This window comes from Ochotona princeps, chromosome 7 (assembly GCF_030435755.1).
Source record: "Ochotona princeps isolate mOchPri1 chromosome 7, mOchPri1.hap1, whole genome shotgun sequence".
NCBI classification, from domain to species: Eukaryota; Metazoa; Chordata; class Mammalia; order Lagomorpha; family Ochotonidae; genus Ochotona; species Ochotona princeps.
Genome location: NC_080838.1, coordinates 40,222,104 through 40,242,880, shown reverse-complemented (window position 1 = coordinate 40,242,880; position 20,777 = coordinate 40,222,104). Strand labels below are relative to the sequence as shown.

The 20,777-nt window shown below is 39.3% G+C and overlaps 1 pseudogene; it reads left to right on the top strand.

Moving 5' to 3' along the window:
- The first annotated feature begins 12,073 nt into the window (after positions 1–12,073).
- Positions 12,074–13,302, top strand: LOC101524038 (SWI/SNF-related matrix-associated actin-dependent regulator of chromatin subfamily E member 1-like; annotated as a pseudogene).
- The last annotated feature ends 7,475 nt before the right edge of the window (positions 13,303–20,777 follow it).

Sequence of the window (20,777 nt, the reverse complement as noted above, 5' to 3'; positions counted from 1 at the left end):
TACTCAAAAGAATTACAGTATTTAAAAAAATCATCCCGCTTTACACCTCACCCATACGACATATGTGTCACAAAGCATACAAACTGGAATAGAATATATACAGTCAGAGGTTGCTGATTTTCAGAGGACAAAATTTTTACCGCAAGTGTTACTCAGTGCTTCCAACTCAATATGTTTGACACATTGTCTCAACAACCCTAAACAATTATTATTAAAGTCAGAAGTGTTTTCTTGTGAAAACCACATATTTTCCCTGAAGTATGTTGATATCTCAAAGAGTATTTAAGGTCTCACCATTTGAGAGTCTTTTAAATTAACAGGATATTTAGTTCATTTGCTGATGTGATATCTATCTATCTATCTAGTTACTGACATGCCTAGATCTAAGACACATGCTTATATAACTCCTAGAGGATAGCATTTAACTGATATTTTTTTATAGGTAGATGGTCCAGGTATCAGGAGGGTTCCAGCAGTGAGTTTATTGAGCAAAGTGGGCAAAGATCCAAGCAGGTTATATATTTCAAGCACCTCATAAATTAAGTCTTCCAGCCTACTCCTTACATAGGCATCTATAGCATCTCTGGCACTCAACTAGGAACTTTTTCTGATTTGAGATCCAAGTTTTGTATGTCTAGTTTTAGTTGCCATTTATCATCATGATTTGGATGCTCTCCTGTTATCATAGTAACAAGTCCAATGCAGGTAATCTTTCACAGCCCCCAGTTATACAAAGTTCCTAGAATACCTGATAGTTCGCTTCTTTTAAGAGGTTTATGATGTCTTGTGGACAGCCAACTTCACCATTGAACCATCCATACCTGTCAGCACCTATCTCCTCCACATTCACAACTGCCCTATGGTTCCCCCTTGAGGGATATGGAACACGCGCTCCAATGAACACTCTTTGGAGGGAAGGCCTGAGAAAGAAGCCTCTGGAGGCCTGGGGAGTGAACTTGGCACTCTTTGGTAGGAGATTCCATTGCCTATTACCTTAAGTGCGGCTAGGGGAAGAAGTGGGAAGGAAACAATACTGGCTCTGAGAAAACTTAGGTCCTTGACCCAATAGACTTTTCATTTTGTGAGGAAAATAACTGGAGGAGAGCCAAACAGGAACCCTTGAGAGATCAGGCCTAGAGAATACAATGCTACTGCTTCAAGCTAGTGTTGGGTGAACTCTATACAGCTCTAAATAGCTTGATTAGTGAGAGGTTCAATTATCCTATCACTTGGTATAGTTCAAAGGAGAAAAAGTCAACTGGGAAAACCAGGTCACCAATGTGTTCCAGGGGGACAGGTTGGTCACACTAGATTCTGACCACAGCTATTTGGGGTTTTTCTTGTCACTTGAAGGCTGAAGAACTACTCATCTGCATCCCTGAAGGAGTGACAGGTGTGGGAAAGGGTTTACACAGAAATAGGGAAAAGGTGAGCATCCCAGCTAACAGGAGCCAACCGTCTCCCAGTTTTCCACCTGTTCTCCAGCCCTATTCCATTATGATTCTCCTTCTCTTCTCAGTCACTTCCTATGAATGAAAATGTCCCTAGGAAAAAACTCATGGCAGCCCACCAATGTATGCTCTTACACTCTTCACTTAGCTCCCCGTAATTCTTGACTGTTCTCATTTACTCATTAGTGCTGCTAATGTGTTCTATATTTTTTCCAGTGATTTTTAAAATTTTGAACCATGCTCAACTTGTCCTAACAGATGAAATCCTGAAATGGTTTTCACCTATTTGGTTTTTGGTAAGTTAGATTTAGTGAATGAAACCCAAGTAGAGTTTCAAATCTTCCTTTATTTGTTTTGAAATTGCATTACTAACAAATAGTTGTTTAATCAGTATTACTGACTAGTTCACTATTTAAAGCTCTGTACTAAGCTACAAGGAGATGCAAAAATGAGGAAGACACAAGTTATGCCATTCAAAAGAAATGTATAATCTGGAGGGTGTGTCAGACATGTGTAAATAATCCAGGAGCAAAGGAGGAAGATGAAGTGCAAAAAATGAACTGAGTCTGGATTAACAAGCTTCAAGATTTCAAATTGGAACAGATATTTCATGTTTTGTGAGAACTATAAATCAAAGGTCTGAAAATGGTAGGCCACAGACTAAATTCATCCCACAAACGTGTTTGCTTTGGCCCACACAATGTTTTAAAAATAGGAGATTTCTCATTGAAGAAAAAAAAGCTATATTTCCATCTTCTGAAAAGTCAGATCTGGCAACTCTCTTCATGGCCATTGGCAAGCGTCAGCTGGAGCTGAATAGAAGCAGCCTGCTTAGGGATAGCTACTTTCTTCCATTTACCACATTTCCCAACTACCTTCCACCATCAGGCTTCACACCCTGCAAGTCCCACCTTCTCAGCCTAATGAAAAGCCCTGGAGAAATATAGCCTCCAGCCCTTCTCCTTGGGAGAAGAGAGCTAATTTTATACTTTCAGTCCACCCATCCTTACAAACACACGTTTTTAACCCCATTTCTTTTTACCATGGAAAATCTAGACCACAAGACCTCACCACCACAACCAGTCATTTAAATATCTTTCCTGTAAACTATTAGGTTGATGACCTGTGCATGTCCATCCTATTTCTGCATCATGGTAAATGGGCAGGGAGGGGTGCAGCCCTTCAAAGCTCCTCCCCCACAGTTTTACTGCCTGAGATATTTTCACAGGAAAAACCACTGAAAGACCTGTTTCCCAGGAAGGTATAGTTACTATGGGGAATGTGGAGCTTTGAATATCATAACCTGATTTCCCTCCATTAGCCCTAAGGGCATCCTTAATCATGTGATTATTCTTAACCAAAAGAAGTAGAGGTGCTGAAGAAATCCGCACACAGCTGTCAGATATCATGGAGCCTGGCCCTGGCTTCCCACTAGAATCCCAGCTGTGAGTTAACTAACTGGAGAAATTACAAGGAAGAAAATCTAAGTAATGGGTAAGGTTGTCCTACAACGGGGCAGGATTTAGGTGATAGAATGACACCTTGCTAAGCTCTCTATAAGAAGGAAGGAGTCAGAAGCACAGTGACTAGAAATTCAAGGTACCTATAGATTTAAAGAGACCAAATTCTATTTAAACCATAAAACGCAGAATATCTTTTTCCTCTCCTGGTTTTCTGCTTATTTTCAATTGGGTTTTGTACATATACTCAGGCAGGCATATGCTACTGGGTGTGCCCTCTTATTCAGTTAGATACTTCTCTTTGTAAGTGATCATTTTATTTATTAATTTATTTACATTTTATTTGAAAGAAGCAGATGCAGAGACAAAACAATCTTCCACTTGCTGATTCACTTCCTGAAAACACACAGCAAGCCAGGGCTGAAACCAGGAGCTTAGGACTCCCTCTAGTTCTGCCCTATGGGCAACAGGAGCCAGCTACTTGAACCACCACATGCTGTTTCTGGGAGTTTACATTTTCAGGCAACTGGGTGAGAAGTGGGGTAGCTGGAATTCTAAGAAGGCACTCTATGTAGGATGTGCGCATTCCAAGCAGCATGTTAACCACCACACCAAATGCTCACCTCCTGTCTCTTTGAATTAAGATGTCATACAATTTAAATTTATAATTATTGATATCATTAGATTTATAGCTGACATCTTGATGTGTTTACTAGTTTTTTCTTTCTCACTCTTAATTATTTCTGGTTGCTTGGGGAGTGAATCATCGGATAGAAGATCTTCCTTTCTGCCTCTCTTCCTCTCTGTGTAGATCTGACTTTCCAATAAAAATAAAATAAATCTTAAAAAATGTTTACTATGAAATAACTGCACATCAGTTTTGAAAAGGTTGCATCATAATACATTTATCTCTTAATTTCACTTTTCCATGAACTTTTTGAAATCCTCTAAGAAATGTACAGACCAGTGCCTGGTATATAGCAAGTACTCCGAAATTGCAAACATTTATAATTGCTTTACTTTATATATGTTATATATTGAATGTTTATATCTCCTAATTCATTTAACGTTCTAAAAATGAAATCAAACAAGGCCTATTTGGTTTTCTATGAATTTGTTGCTTCATAATATGAAGGTGAGATTCATTCTCATATTGAATTTGCTTGTACTTCCTTTGTTCCTGTTACTATATGTATTTCTTTACTTGGTGAGCCACCATTTATTAATATACTTTACTGTTAGTACACAATTATTTCAGACCCAATTATCACAGATATTACTGGTGTAGCTAGCATACTTACTCAAGTGACATTGTCATTGCTTAAATACCCAGTAGTGAAATGGCTGATTCATGCAATTTCCAAATGTTCAATTATAATAAACTCTATCTGAATCCTTTTTTTTTTTGTTTTGGTTCCAAAACAGAATAGCTGAAACTACATGTCTTATAAAGAAGTTTACACTGGCTCATGGATTTGAGGTAAGGAAGTTCAAGATTAGAAAGTCTCATCTGGGAGAGACTTGCTCCAAAGGCATCAAATGGTGGGAGTACATGTGAGAGCAGTGAGAGTGAGTGAACAGAGGAGGGATGGCACAGATGAGCTAACTGGCTGGCTCTTTACCAACCTGCTCTTGCAAGGACTAATCAGTTTCCATGAAAACTAACACAATCCTCTGAGGAAAACATAGATTCCCTCTAAATGTTCTGTGTCTGACACTCGTTTTGCAATCTAATTAAACTGGAGGTTTGGTTGGGGAAAAACAACATGCAAACTGTACCATGGCCACAGTTTTTCTGAGTGGTAAGTACCCTATGAGAGTTCCAGTTGCTCCACATTCTCACCAGGACCTTTTTGGCAAACATGCTTTTAAGTGTCTTCCTTTATGCCTCACAGCTTGTGTTACACCTCCCACTAACAGCTTCTGGCTTACTATCCCACTCCCTAGTCCGTGCTGCTACTACTAGCAACTATTTATATCAAAACTAAATTCACTAATCTGGCACTACGTTTCATGCACTGTCCATCAAAGAACCCATACTATTCGTGGCAGTAGTCTCCTTAGATTTCCCGTATTTACCGGTTAACTATTCATCAGTTGGAGCTTTTGGTTTACATAGGCACTTAGTGATGGGTGAGTACTTATAGACATGTATTTATACTTGGAGCTAGTCTCTTCATGTGCAAATTTTATAAACTTTTAATTCTAAAAATCCTGCTATATGCCCTCCTAAAATATGAAGAAAAACTTTAAATGATTAATGGGACTATTGGAGGCTTAGTTCTTCATAGCAAGAAGGATGACTTCAGAATCACACTATTGGAAACATCATAGAATGAAGATTAGAGCTTGATGCAAGAGTATGATATCAAGTCCCTCCAAGATCTGCTTCTTATTAAATTGGTCCAGAAGAGAATTCACTCACATTCTCCTTCCTAAATGTTGTTTCTTTCACTAGAAAAGAGATTACATTAAATCTTAGGTATTCAATTTCCGTCTAAAGCAATTCTCAGTGCTCAACTCAACTTTGTCCAAATATGAAGGAGGAGACACTTCAAAGTAAGCACTTCAGGTAAAACTTTGTTTTCTTTATTTCAACTATTATATTCAGATTTTCTTCTTTACCAAAATATGTGAGTAACTATTTAATATACATAGGATTACAAGTAATAAAGTAGCAGATTACAACAGGGTTGATTTCAAATAACTATTTCTTGTGGCTTAAAAGAAATAGGTAAAAATACAAAGAAAACCTTGATATGTAACCACAACTTTATTCTATAAAGGAAATCATCCTTAGTTTTCTGTGTCTTTTGGAAAAAGAACTGTATTGTCCCTCTGAAACTCTTATATTACTTATAGAAAAACAATCTCAAATTGTTCTTCCAAAACTGATTTTTGTTTCAGTAACATTTCCGGTATTCTGTGCACCAGTATGTATTTTTTTAAAAAAAAAATCCAGTCTGGTTGTGTTCTCTTTTGTAAATAATCCAAGGCTAGAGTTTTGTTTCTATGTTAATGAATCTGAATGTGTGTGTGTGTGTCTGTGATGTGGATACGTATGTGCGTGCTAAGAAAAATGGGCAGTGTATTTCAATTTTTATATAACTCAATATTCCAACTTGAATATAAATTATGAATCTGATATAAATGGCCAATTTCACCATTTGGAGTGCAAGAACGTGATTTTGAACCCTTAAATCGAAGCCATAATTTTGAGAGCTAAGTTTGAGCTTATTTTAAATTATTTTCCCTTGGCCATTGTTTTAAATATTGTGTTTAGAGAAAGAAAAACATGCTATACCATTAATTAAAATTAAATGCCTTCCTTGCAGATACCTATGAGTCTGTTGGACTCCTAACTGACTCTTTGTGGTTTTTAAACTGAGTTTTTCTAGATTTCTTTTAATCATGGATACACAAGCCACTCCATTCTCTTGAATCACACATCTACATCCTATTAACACTAATAGAATTTATATGCATGTGCACTGAGGGAGAATAAGCCCCTTAAACACCTTTTTAATGGAACAGTTTTGTTTCTTTCCATTCCTGTTCACACACCCCTGTTTGAACTTTCTCTTACCATTTCCTGCTTCCAAGTCATGTAGTCCTGATTTCTTTTTCAGCTCTTATACTTTATTCTTTATTGAACACAGGTTCAAAGTAGAATTTGACTTCCCCTCTTTCACTGATCATTCCTGGGAAAAGCAGCATGAGTAAATCATTACCGCACTAGATTTTTCTGGCTTTAGAGTGCAATTCATAGATTGCTTTCATTGTAGTTTTTCGCTTTCCACCAAATAAGTGTAATTCACACACTATTTTTTATACTCCTGAAGGCATTCTAACCAAAAGCCAATTAAACAATTAAAGTGTATTTACCCAGTAGGCTGAAGATTTCTTCACATTGCATGAAAATAAATAGACAAATTTGCAGACACTCCCCACTTTCTGATGTTTTTGTTTAAGAGGGGCCTCTTTCATTTTTTTTTTAGCACCTGTCATAGAGGACTTTCAGCAACACAGTCAAATTGAGAACAGTGATGTAACAAGAAACCTGACCGCACCCTAAATCTGCAGGAGGTGAATCTCCAGTGTGAATATATCAACACAAGTGTTTTTGTTTAGTTCTCAGAAATTTGTTTCTCCTCATTGTTCTTATAAAGCTCTATCAATGGGCATTAAAAGCTCCCTTTATTTTCCTTTCTCCTTTATAAACCACACAGCTGGATGAGACTATTACGATGAAGTACCTAGCAGGGTGAGAGACGTACAGCACTAATCTGAATCACATGAATTGCCACTTTGGGTACATCAAATGCTATTGAGTAAATATTGAAAAATATCTATTGAAAACATTTACTAAAAAATGAGAGAATGATTGAATGAAATCCCTTTCATATCTAGAATATTGCTTATTTTATATATTCAAAGTTAAAAATAGGATGGGCTGAGCCTTTGGCCCAGCGGTTAAGATTTTGGCCAGAATACCCATGTCCCGCATCAGAGGGTGTGGGTTCAGTCCCCACATCCTGGCTCCCAGCTTTGTCTCTTCAGTACCTGGGATATGAACCAGTAGACAAGAGCTTTATGTCCACGTCTACATCTCAAACAAATATTTTGAAAAAAAAATTTTAAACGCATTAATATAATCAAAATATCCATTAAGGTATGGACTTTCCCCAACCATTTGGATGGGATAAGACTCTAAAACTGATTATTCTCTTGCTTTCTCAAAAAATTTTTTCTTTTGTACAGCAATAGAGTAGAGAATGCCTGATATCAATCAATTGCCATTCTGGAGGTAAACTTAAAATGCATATTGTTAAGAGATGCCACTCTGATATATTTGAGCATTTGGAAATAAAATTGATATATAAGAGATTTGATGGGCCTTTTGGAGGGTGGAGAGGGAGTGTGTGGATGCCTCCCAGCAGCAGGAACAGTTGTAATCCCTTCTTCCATTTGGCAACTGATACAGGCCATTCATACTGGAAGAGAGAGAGAGAGAGATTTGATGATCCACATGGAAAGAATTGAAGATAAACATAAAAATTGAATAAGTACATTTTTTCCTAATTGATTTATTTGAGAAATTGGTCCAATTAGCAATGCCAGTAATGCAACAAAAACTAGCTAGTCACTCATCCCAGGTGTCCCTGGTGGGTGACTATCGCCTGACTCATCACTGCCACTCCCCTCCCAGCGGCTGAAGTGGCAGGATATTGAAACCAAGAGGCAGAGCAAGGATTCAAACCTGGGCACACTTATAAGACAGATGTGGATGTCTTAACTGCTATATTAAATACCTGCCCTTGAGTAAGTATGTTTTATTTAAAATTATGCCAGAAAGGAACCAAACTTATAGTATGCTATGTAACTATTAAGTACATCATATTCTGATGTCAACAATGCTTTTAAAATTTCTGATAGTTCATCCCAAAATGTTATCTAAATATAAGTTGGTATCAGAAAGTGCATCTCAGACATTGAAGGAGTTTATAGCTAAGAATGGTATTTGGCATTTGGAGGGATGAGGGAAGAATTGCTGATTTATTTATTCATTATTATTTATTTTAGTTAAGGGTGCAGCACAGATATTCTACCCATAGTTTCCCTTATTAAATGAATTATTTGGAGTGTGAACAGCCAGAGTTGGATTAGACCTAAACCTAGAACTCAATCTGTGTCTCCCATGTAGTTGGTAGGAAACCAAGTAGTTGAGCCAGTATCTGCTGCCTCCCAGGGTGTGTGCATTAGCAGGAAACTAGATCAGAAGTTCAGGAGCTGGGACTTTAACTAGGCATTCCAATAAGGGATATAGACATTCTATGCTGTAACTTTAACTACTGTGCCAATTACCAGAATTGAATTGCTGTCTTGAATGATGACTTTCAGAATCCTGTGGAAAACCCCTGATGTAAACATTCCACAAAACCCATGAATTTCCCAATTGAATGGTTGATGCTGGATTCCCATACTGTGCAATATTAACTGCACAATGCTACAATGAAATTTACTATGCCTAGTTGAACTTTTTATTCAATTTGTGATGGTAAGGAATTTTATAATCATTTATATTTAACTATATGTGCTAATTAATCAGATAAAAATTTAGAAAATTTTGAATTTCCTTTTGATTCTTAAAACAACCATGTGCAACCAACCACAAGATGGTGATCAAAAGCCTGGATCTATTGGAATAGATGTAACTGGCCTTGGTAGAGGGTGCAACACAGGTGCTGGAATAAAATATCATAGAGGACATTGTGACCCCCAACAAGAAACACTTTGGCAAGAAATACAACCCTTGCTGACAATGTATTGTGAGGAGGACCTTGGCTAGTGACATCTGAGACTGAACACTTCATCTATTCTACCTGGACCAGGAGACCATTCCTCTGTTCAAATCTGTTTAAAAGCAGAGACTCTGGCCAGGTGCAATGGCCCAATGGCTAAATCATCACCTTGCAAGTGCCGCCATCTCACATGGGCTCTGGTTCATGTCCCAGCTGCTCCACTTCTCACCCAGATCCCTGCTTATGGCCTGGGAAAGCAGCAGAGGATGGTCTAAAGCCTTGGGACCCTGCACCCACATGGGAGACTTGCAAGAAGCTCTTGGCTCCTGGCTTCAAATCAGCTTAGCTTCAGCCATTGTGGCCATTTGAAGAGTGAACCAATGAATGGAAGATCTTTCTTTCTGTCTGTCCTTCTCTCAGCAAATTTTAAATCTTGAAAAAAAAAAAAAAAGAAGTGGGGACTCTGCCACAGACTCAAAGATACATCCAAAAGCAAGCACTGTAGCCTACATTCCAAATATCAGAAATTGAATCTTTGGCCTTATTTGGGGAAGACTTTAATCTTTGGAACTTTATTGTGTTTTGTACAGTTTGTTGTAGTTATAAAACAATTAGTCAAACAGCGTACATTTGCATTCGTTTTTATTCCATCACTCTCTGGCCTATTTTTTACCCTCTCAGTTCTTTCTTGTAAGAAAATAAATCTATGTCAAGCATCATGGTGTAGTGGATTAATCTGTTACCTTCAATGCTGGCATCCCAAATGGGTGCTACTTTGAGTCCCGATTACTCTACTTGTAATCAGTCTCGCTGGTAATTCCCCTAGGAAAGCAGCAGCAGATGACCTAATTCCATGGGCCCCTGCCATCCACGTGGAAGACTACGTAAAACTCATGGATCCTGACTTCAATCTGGCCCATCCTTGGCCAGTGCAGCAATTTGAGAAGTGAACCAGCAGAGGGAAGTTTTCCCTGTAACTCTATTTTTCAAACAAAATAAATAAATCTTTTTTTTAAAAAAAAAAGCAAATAATCTGTGGATATGTGGGGAAAAAACCTCAATATCAAATTGTGAAGTGAAAGGTGAAAATGAGTAAGGAAAGGAAGCCAAGTTCCTCCCAGGTGATTTTATCTCAACTTGACTTCTCTGACTCCTCACCACCTCTGTTCTCCTTTCCTAAAAGCTGACTGGAAGAAGGAGATGCGGCACTTCCAATGATACAATTAGAATAAATGCAAAAGGAGAGCAGCATTGAAATTCCTTTGATTTTTTTTTTTTTGGTTGTAACCCTCAAGGCAGCCTCATTATTTTGACACTGAATTTTACATGAATGTGATAAAACCACTTTTATTATATTGTAGTCACATAAAAAGTTTCAGAGGGTAATAGAGTTCAAGAAGACTGACTTTGTATTCTCTGACTTTCAAGGTTGGAAATTTTTAACTGTGCAATAAAGTATCTACAATTTTTTTTCCATTAATGAATTCTCCACTATGTCTAATTTATAATGGAAATAAAGTCTCTATCAGAATAATTAATCAGATCAAATAATTTGGGACACAGTCTGGAACTGTGATGTCTAGAGTTTTTGCATACAAAGGTGAGGATTATGCATAAGACATGGCATTTAGCAGCCACTTAGTCAGAAAAGCTTTTAGGTTCAATGCACTGTCACCTTGCAATTAAAAGAGGGCTTTAATTAAATAACGGCTTTTAACATTAGCCCCTGATGCAGCAGAGCTAGGTGCACAGGTAAAAGGGGCCAGAGCAGAAGCAAAAGTAATTGGAAAGGAGAGAGAAATAAATTAGGTAATATTCAGAAATAAAGACACCAAATGTGCCCCCCACCGTTTCTTAAATTTTTAAAGACACGATGGCAAAGAGAAAGGGAGAGACAGGGAGAGAAAGGGAGGGATCTTCTGTCATCTGCCTGCTTACTCTCCAAGTGCCCTCAATATCTGGAGCTGAGTCAGATTGAAGCCAGGATCCGGGATCTCTGTCCACATCTCCACCTGGATAGCAGGATCCAACTACTTGGACCATTACTTGCAATCTCCCATGCACATTATCAGGAAGAAGGCCTGACTCCACCCTAGGTCTTAGTCCCAAGTCATGGTTTACCCCACTGACTCACAACACCTACTCCTAAACAGGCCACTTTTAAGAATGTCTTACCTGTTGGTCTGAAGTGGAGGTGCACCATTCTGGGTCAACCAATCCTCTGAGAATGCAACCTATAGAGCCCCAGCAAACCTTTTGCATGCAGATTCTAGTTGGAAGTTCCAAAGTTCAGCCATGGGCGTCTACCTGCCCAGCTCCTGCTTCCAGACCAGTATTCTAGCCTGCTTATTTATGGTGTCTAACAGTGTTTGGGGAAGTCATTTTCTCAAAGTGACCAAAGCTTAGTGTAATTAAGAGCACAAACTCCTAAGCTACACCACTGTAAACTTCAGATTTTCCACCGTTTGGATGTATGATCTTATGGATTGTTTAACATCTCTGGAACTTAGTTTCCTCATTTGCATGTGAAGGAAGTGATAGCATCTGTTGATGGAGTTTGTGTGAATATTGAATAGTGTATATCACATGTAAAAGAACAGCGGCAAGCATGGAGGAAGCCCTTTGTAAATGCCAGCGCTTACTGAAATGGAATGAATACAACAGATCTGTATGTGTGTGTGTGTGTGTGTGTGAGAGAGAGAGAGAGAGAGAGAGAGAGAGAGAGAGAGAGAGATTCCCTTTGCCAATCTAAGAATGTGTTTCAGACAAAGGGAAGTGGAGTCAGAGAGCTGTGGGAGCTTTCCTGTCTACAATATCTCTCATATCCACTCTTAAGGAACTGAAAACTTAATCTTCCAAAATGTCAAAAATTCTATCTTATGCCTCACCTCCCACCCCAGTTCCTGCAACACAGATGTGCAGCACACCAGGGCTTGTGGAATACAATCTGTACAATCATGTTGCCTACAACAACCTATGGGCTGGGAGGAAACCCAAGCACCAACAGCCAGGGCTTGCTGCCTCTGGTGTTATGATTCCCAAACTCCTCAAACCACCAGATAAGCCACTGATGCCCTATATGAGGTGCAGAAGAAAGGTCTGTGATGAAATAAATGCTTCCAACCCTAACCTATAGTTGTGGGAGATTGGAAAGATTTTGGTGGCATGTAGTGAGAGCTCATCGGTGAAGAGGAACAAGAGTATTTAAACAAACAAAAAGCAGAGAAAATCAAGTACATTGAATCCATGAAGGTGTATCACAATTCCCATGGCATACCTGACTGGCATCAATGCCAAAGTCATGCAGCGGCCATCCTGGAGAAGCTGACAGAGAGTCTAGCATGGAGAAAGGGGAGTCATACAGGAGCATCTATCTCCCAGAAGACCCTGATGATTATGATGATGGCTTTTCAATGAAGCATACAGCTATCGCTGGTTTCCACAGAAACCACCGCCTCATTAGTGAGATTCTCAGTGAGACTGTGGTGTTCCACATGCAGTCTGTCGTCACAACAGCTTTAATGCAGGTCCTTAAGCAATGTGTCCAGTCTTTAATGGTTCATCAGCAACAGGTGGAAACTTAACTTCTTCAAATAGAGGAGTGACACCAGCAAAAGCAAAGGAAATGCCTTAGAAAGCACAGATTCATTTAACAATGAACTCAAAAGATTGTGCTGCTTGAAGGTAGAGACAAATACGGAAAAGTTGCATCTGAAGTTGCACAGGCAGAACAGCAGGCCCGCATAGGGCAGGAGGAGAGGGAGAAGGAAGTAGCAGGGCAGGCCAAGTGCATCCAGATAAGTTTCCTTCCTGAGGAAGAACAAGTGGAGGATAAAGTCTAGGACAATGGAGAGGACGAGAGCATTCCAGAGGCACCAGAAAAGACACAACTGGAAGAAACAACAGAGAGCCAGCAGAATGGCAAAGAAGGCATGTGTACTCCTAAGGTTAAGGAGGAGTGGGCAGGAGGGGTGTGGACAGTACAGCCAAGCAAGAAACCAGTGAGATAACACCAGCTGGGACAGCAACAGTGCCATGGTGGAAGAGCTGCCAGCAGACCCCATTCTGGAGGCAGAGAAGAAAAAATAGATGTTGCCTTGTTTTATGTGCTCTAAATACATTTTTAAATGAAAAAAAAACTTACATTTTTTTCAAAGAATGTGTTTCTTCCTATCCCTTGGATGAAATTTTGAACTAGACCTAAACCTTTTTCAAAATATGCATAACTCTATATATCCTCTATATTTGAGTATTAAAAATTTCCAACCAGGTAAAAATGATCAGTTGATCTGCCTTAGAATCCTCTTCCACCCCGGCTCGAGTCCTGATGTGGCTTTGTGTGACTGACAGGATGGAAGGGAAGAAAAGGATCAGTTTTTACTCTCCCTCTAAATGTCATCTCCTTCTGTCCCAGCCACTGGTCAGCAGGCCTGGCCCTTCCAAGACCTACAGATGAATACTCAGTAATGATCTTCCTGGCTCATACAGTTGTGATCTGGCATGAGAGTGCTCAGAACTTGGCAGCAGGTTAGACCTGGCACTTTTTCCAGGAAAATGGTTTTGGAGTTTTCTTGGGAGTTTACATTTTTGAAATGAAGGAGCCTTTTGCTATGGCTAGTCATTAATAACCCTAACTCAGATCCCCTGGGCACTGGGCAGTTCACCTAGGACTCCTTCTGTTGGGCTTCTTTTACCACCCAGTCCTATTGGCAAGATTATTTTTAAATTGAATCTACACTGAGTCTATTATTCTCCTGTCTCAAGCGCCAATGATTCCAGTTGCTTCACAGGAAAACTCATGCACCTTTGCCTTGAAGTGAGTGGAATGCATGGCTTTCCATTGTAATCTTTTCAGTTGTGGGTCAGGATCATCATGCATGCATCTCCAGGGGATTGTTAATAGGAAGGCTCTTTGAGCTCTCTCTCACATAGATCACTGTGAGAAATATAAAATCTGAGCAGGTCTCCTCCTTTCTCCCATGGGAAGACTGGCTATCCACCCCACAATTACTTCAAAACAACCTTCACTCCCAGCTGCTCTGGCCTCCTTGTAGCACATCATCCATAAGTTTGTACCTTCTTTGAACAAGACAGTAATGAGCCATTCTCTGGTTTTATTTCAGCTTTGAAGCCTCAATCAAACTGTGATTTGTTTATGCTTGTTTTAAATATATGTTTAAGCATATGATTATGCTTATTTTTAACAACTGTTCATTTCTACCCCACTCTCCACATTCGTGGAAACCTTTTATGGGTCAGTCTTTTCTGTATCGTGTTTCCTGTTTTAGTGAAAGAGTTTAACTTATGTGGATTTAGATGTTCCTGCCTATGGAGGAAAGAGTGTGGGTAGTAAGTAAATAACAGTGTATATAATACCTACAATTGCATTACCATATCTGTTGATGAATTTGTCTGTAACCTTCCACTTCAAGTAGAACCTGCTATTTCCTGATGTCCTCTCATAGTAAGAGAATTTCACTCCATTGAGCAAGGGTTTATTATTTAAAGATACACATTTTCCATACAAAGGCTGCTGTAAGCTAGAATGTACATAATTCTTACTCAAGAAACCCTGGTCCTTTCTAAAGATGGGATGGAAAGCTGGAAATTACCTTGTGGGAAGAGAAGTGGAGAGAGGACGCAGAAGAGGATGACTATCTTGTGACCAGTCCTGGTTTGCTCAGGACTCTCCCACAGTCAGCATAAGTCCCACACGCTGGGAAGCTCTTCAGCTATGTGCAAACCAGCTATGTGATCACCCCACTGTATTATTTCTGGCTGTGTCTTGGAGGGATGTTGAGGAGATTAACAGTGGTTCACCAAATATGAGTGGGTCTTAGCATCATACAATTCTCTCTGAAGGCCCAAAGAGAGCAAAAAGGCAAAGGGCAGGGAAGTTTCCTCAGTCTTCTTGAGTTGGGACATCCATCCTCTCTCTCCCCACGCATCAGAGTTCCTACTTCTTAGAAGGACAACAGGATTTATACCAGCTCCTCTAATTTTCAAGGCATCGGCTGTTTGGAGTTATGGTTATATGGAGTTATACTATTAAATTCCTTAGTTCTCAGGACCTCAGACCCTAACTAAATTACACTGCCAGCTTTCCTGGCATATTATGAGACCTCAGCCTCACTAATCAAGATGAACTAATCCCCTTAGTATATCTCTTCTGATATCTATCTACCTGTCTATCTGTCTATCTCTAGCTAGCTAGCTAGCTAGTCATCTCCTTTTGGTTCTGCTCTCCTGGAGAACCGAGACTAATACAATACAAGCATAAAGGAGCAAAGGCTCTTGGAAGGATGTGAGGCTGAGCATGGGCACAGCACAACCTGGATTTTGACTCTCCCCATGTCATGTTTTCACAGTTCTCTGACCTTTCCTGGTGCTTTTGCCTTGGGTAAGTGAGAGAAAACAATAAGCAGTAAGTGAGTCTTAAGCCAAAAGATGAGAATGCTTGGTTACTAACTTCTAGACAATTAAAAAAAAAGGATTCCTAGAAGTTTTTGTTGCCTATTTCTCAGAGTCCTCTGCTCCACAATGAGGAAAAGGAAATGAACCACAAAGATATCAAAGCATTTACCTTTAGCCACACAGCAGTAATGGGAAGGGCCTCCTGTTTCCATTCCCAGGCCTACCCTTCCCAGCCATTTCTCTTGATCAACCTCTAATGCCCATCTGGGCATCTGTACTGTCTGGTTTGTTTTCTAATATTTAACCTTTTAAAGAGAAATTATCTTATGTCTAATACATTGTGTGATAATAAGGATCAAGTAAGAAAAATATAATACTGCATGTGAAAAATCACTACTCAGATTTTCCTATAATGCTTTGGGTCACTAACTTTGCCAACTCATTTTAACCTGATCATATACGTTTATTCTCTCTGTTCTACACATCATTATTTCCCTGTTCAAAATCCCTAACCATTTGCTTCATTGCATCTGCCAAAGGGAAACCAAGCACTTTGAAAAGCAATAAGATTCTTGGCTAATGAAGCAAGGAAAATGGGTCCCACTGTTGTCCTACTACACATCACAGCCTTCCTTCTAAAAAGAAGGCCTTATAGTTTTCTGGCAAAACAAATTTGATATTTGATGATGGGAATTTAACATCAGCTTAGAGGTGATGGCCAAAAATAAATGACAGAGCTATTTGAGGACAGAAAGTATTCTGGAGACTTTCTTGAAACAGCATGAAGTCATCCATTACTGATTCCACCAAGTCCTAGTTAACATTCTGAAGGCTGAAAACAAGGGATCTAAGCTAGAAACCCAACACATTGATATTAGTGGTCAAGTAAAGACCCCAGCGCTTGTAATTTTGGCTTGCTTCTAATATATTTATTATTAGCACAGTTATCTAAAACCATGGTCTTTTTCCAGGGACATGTACAATTATAACAACAATGAAACAAAAATAGATGATATATCCTAAGCCTAGAAATTTTAATTTGAAAGCTAAATTGCATACAAATTAGGAATGCTAATGCATAATACTGATTGTAACAGGCATTAATTATATCACTGAAAAAACACTGAGATATGGGTCTATGCAAATGACCGTAATCACTTTCTGAGTGGCACTGATTATTCCTGGCTTTCTCTACAATCTTTTCTCTGATAGGAGGCACTGTCAGCAGAACAGAAAGAGCTAAAGGAGGGAAGGCACGAGCATTCTGTATCCCTTCCCATCCAACTTCCTCTTCTTCCCTACTAGACTCTGGACTGAAGATGTGTTATTCCATGTAGGTCTGAACTTCTGCTCTTGTTGTGTGCTCCAGGTTTGTGATAACAGTTCACTTACACTTCAGTTTCCTCCATTTGCACTTCAGGCCTCAGTGTTGCAACAGTTAGTCATGGATACTAGTCCTTGGGTAGCTACCATGTCTCGTTGGTTCTCATAACTATACTCATGTCTTTCTAAATAACATCTCTATTTAACTTTCTTTCAGTAACCTTTTGAAGAGTATTTATCTGCTTCCTACCAGGACATTGATGGATTCATATTTAGATGATAAAATGAAAATTGGGGGAAACTCTGGGTTACATAGAGTTTTATAAACATCACAAAATAAAAATTCTTATCTATAATTTTCATATATAAAGTATTTCAATTCTTTTTTTTTAAAAAGATTTATTTATTTTATTACAAAGTCAGATATACAGAGAGGAGGAGAGACAGAGAGGAAGATCTTCCATCGATGTTTCACTCCCCAAGCGACGACCGCAGAAGCCAGGAACCAGGAACTTCTTCCAGGTTTCCCACCCGGGTGCAGGGTCCCAAAGCTTTGGGACATCCTCGACTGCATTCCCAGGCCACAAGCAGGGAGCTGGATGGGAAGTGGAGCTGCTGGGATTAGAACCGGCGCCCATATGGGATCCCAGTGCATTCAAGGCGAGGACTTTAGCCGCTAGGCCATGCTGCCAGGCCCTCAATTCTTAATTGTTTCAATTTCTTTTAAAGTATTATTGTTGCTTTGCCCCTAGGCTTTCATACAAGCTAATAAAAGTCTTAATTATAATGACATTACAATGTTAACTATCCTCTAAAAGATTATTTTTACCTTTTAGGGCATTTTGAAAGATTTCATTGTAGTACAAGTTCCAAAGATAGCACTGTATAATTGTTTTTCTAATTTGGTGCAGAAACTCCAGAACAAAATAGAGACCCATTACTTAAAACAATTTAGCTAAAACATGAAGTTACCTAATTTTTCTTTTCTCAAAACACATCAGAGAGGATAGGCATGGATTACAAGAATCTGTAGCTACTGAGAAAGCCAATGAAAACTCTGGACTCTAAAAGAAAAACACTACAAGGAGTAATCATTAGCAAGCTTTCAACAAAGGTTAACTAGTTATATACATGTATATATAGAATTCTCCTTATTCATACAGCTTATATTTGCAAATTCACCTACTCATAAAATGCATTCATACTCCAAAAGGAATATTCATGGGCTTCTGTAGTTTTTTGGGGCATGCACAAAGTGGTGAAAACTTGAATTGCTGAAGCCCACATAAATCAATGAGCTGAGCAAGTGGTCATCCACCTTTGTTTCTCAGTTGTCAAATTGTGAACAAATGTCCTTTTCTCAGTATACTTACCTTCTAGATTTTTGGGCTTTTGGCTAATGATCACACCCTGGCCGGGTTTGGTTGCGATAAAAAAAAAAAAAAAAAAAAAAAAAAAACAGTACAAAACACAAAATGCCAAGGTGAAATGGCCTGTGCTAGTAGGGAATGCAACACCCGACCAGCACTCCTCCCACTGGTTTAGGTGAGGGACGAGAGTGTGATGGGCAGAGCCGGGGAGAGATGCGATACTCATTGGTTCCAATAGAGGTCGGGGCTCAGAAGAGAACCAATCCAGGGGTTACAACCATCAGCTGATCGGAGTGATGGACGGTGGCGGGCACTGTGCTTACTAGTAGTACATGTAGGAGCCTGGACTGAGAATGCCTCAAAGTTTTTTTTAGGGGGATTCCCCTGAACAAAATGGAGGAATCAAAGCATTAACCAAAAAAAGATGGAAAATGGAGTAGATGAATCAACCACCTCAGCTTTATGCTTGCAGCGGAAAACTGGACAAGGGGAAACCCTAAGATGGACTATGTCAATCAGTGGACTCTGCACCAGCCTCATCATACCTGGACTGTTGCTGATGATATGTTGGAGCTTCTAATTGATCGAGGTGACGCTCTGCTGGCTCTGCCTACAAACCTGAGAGGGCCTCCCTAAGAGGCCGTTGAACTTGAACTGGACAAGTGGGATGCTGGACTCTGTATGGTGTAAACTTTTAATTAGGGAATCTCAACGGAACTTGAGCTGTGGTTATGCATCAAGGTGAAGGAATTCATGATGGGGGAAGGGTTTGGGGTGAAGGGGGGGGAATCCCAGTACCTATGAAATTGTGTCATGTAATGCAATGTAATTAATGAATAAATGAATATTAAAGAAAAATAAATAAATAAATAAAATAAAATGGCCCTCAAACAGAAATGTCAACCAGTAAAGGTACAAAGCCAGGATGTGCCTTACAGAGAAAGTAGGGAATCATTGGTTATGAGTTATGGTTCTATTCACCCAAAGTTCAACATTAGTAAATCAACAATACAGAAACATACATACACAGTAGACAAAACTGTGAACAGAAGCTCAAAGAACCCCACTTCTGCATTTCCTTCAGACTCTGTATTCACTAATTCAGTCAGTATTGACTACGTGTGTGCATATGTGTGTGTGTGTATGTGTATACATAAAATAATATGGAATTTCTTAGGGCAAATTTATGACTGCCTTCAACTTAAATATTTTTGTTACAAACTTGTTGGTGATCATTTCCTTGAGGAAGAAAATTTCAAGATGAATCTACAGAGCTAATAGCACAAAGGAGGAAACTGCAAAAGTCAAAACGGATCTTTAGTGAAAACAGGTGGTTAGTTGATCCCAGAGGATTAGCTGATGGAGTGAAGTGACAACCAAGAACTTTGGATAAAATTGTTTGTGTTGTTTCAAACTTCAGTTAGGAGCAGGCCTTTGGGTAAGCAGCTAAGCCACCAGTTAGGATGTCTAGGTCCCATAGTACAGTCCCTGGGTTGATTCCTGTCTTTGTCTCTGGATTTCTGTTTCCTGCTAATGCAGACCCTCAGAGGAAGTGGTAAGGTCTCAAAGTTGTTGGGTTCTGGATTGAATCCCCAGCTCCAAGCTTCAGCCCCAACCCCATCCTAGTTACTCACCTTTCACACAACCACTTGGAAAACACTTTATGCAAATTTTGCACATCTGGTTTAGGATTTAGGGTCTGGGATCTAGCTTTAGAATTAATAATGCGGACATGAGACAGGAGTTGAGGTGATCTCTGGAGAAGAAAATGCAGAGCAAGGCTTTCAGTTCATACCTGCTGTCGCAGACTCCCAATGAATTAAGTACTTTATTCCCCAAATTGCAACAGAAATCGGTTGCTCCCCACCATTACCAGCAGATCAAGGTTTGAATCCCAGGTCTACTCTTTCCTAACATGAAAAGCTTAATACAGTTTTAAAAGAATGTACATATCTGGTTGGTTTCACTTCTGTTACAAGACTCCTCAATTCTCAACTCCTGAACCTTTTATCAGCTCAGAAATGTGATAAGAGAAATGATATTTTAAAGCATTTTAACTATAGGGATTGGAGAGCTCAGAATTTCTTCTTTTGGAGATCACTGAAGACAGCATAATTTTGCCAATGAGTTCAAGGCTGATACTGAAAGCAGTGCTACATATCATTTAACTATTAAGTCATTCACTTAGTCAATCAACTCTTCTTGGGTGTTTGCCATGCGTCAAATGCTGTCCCAAGCACTGGAGATTTAGCTCAGGACATCTCAGACATGATTACTACCTTTGTGGTCTTCAAGGAGTGAGGGTGGGGTAAAGATACAAAAACATGTTAGTTACACAAATACTGTAAAACTCGAAACATTATACACCTTGAGAACTGTTCCACAACCATAAAGTGATCCAGTGTCAGTATTATGAACAAAGCAGTCCTGGAACTAATAGGCTATCCCAGCAGAACA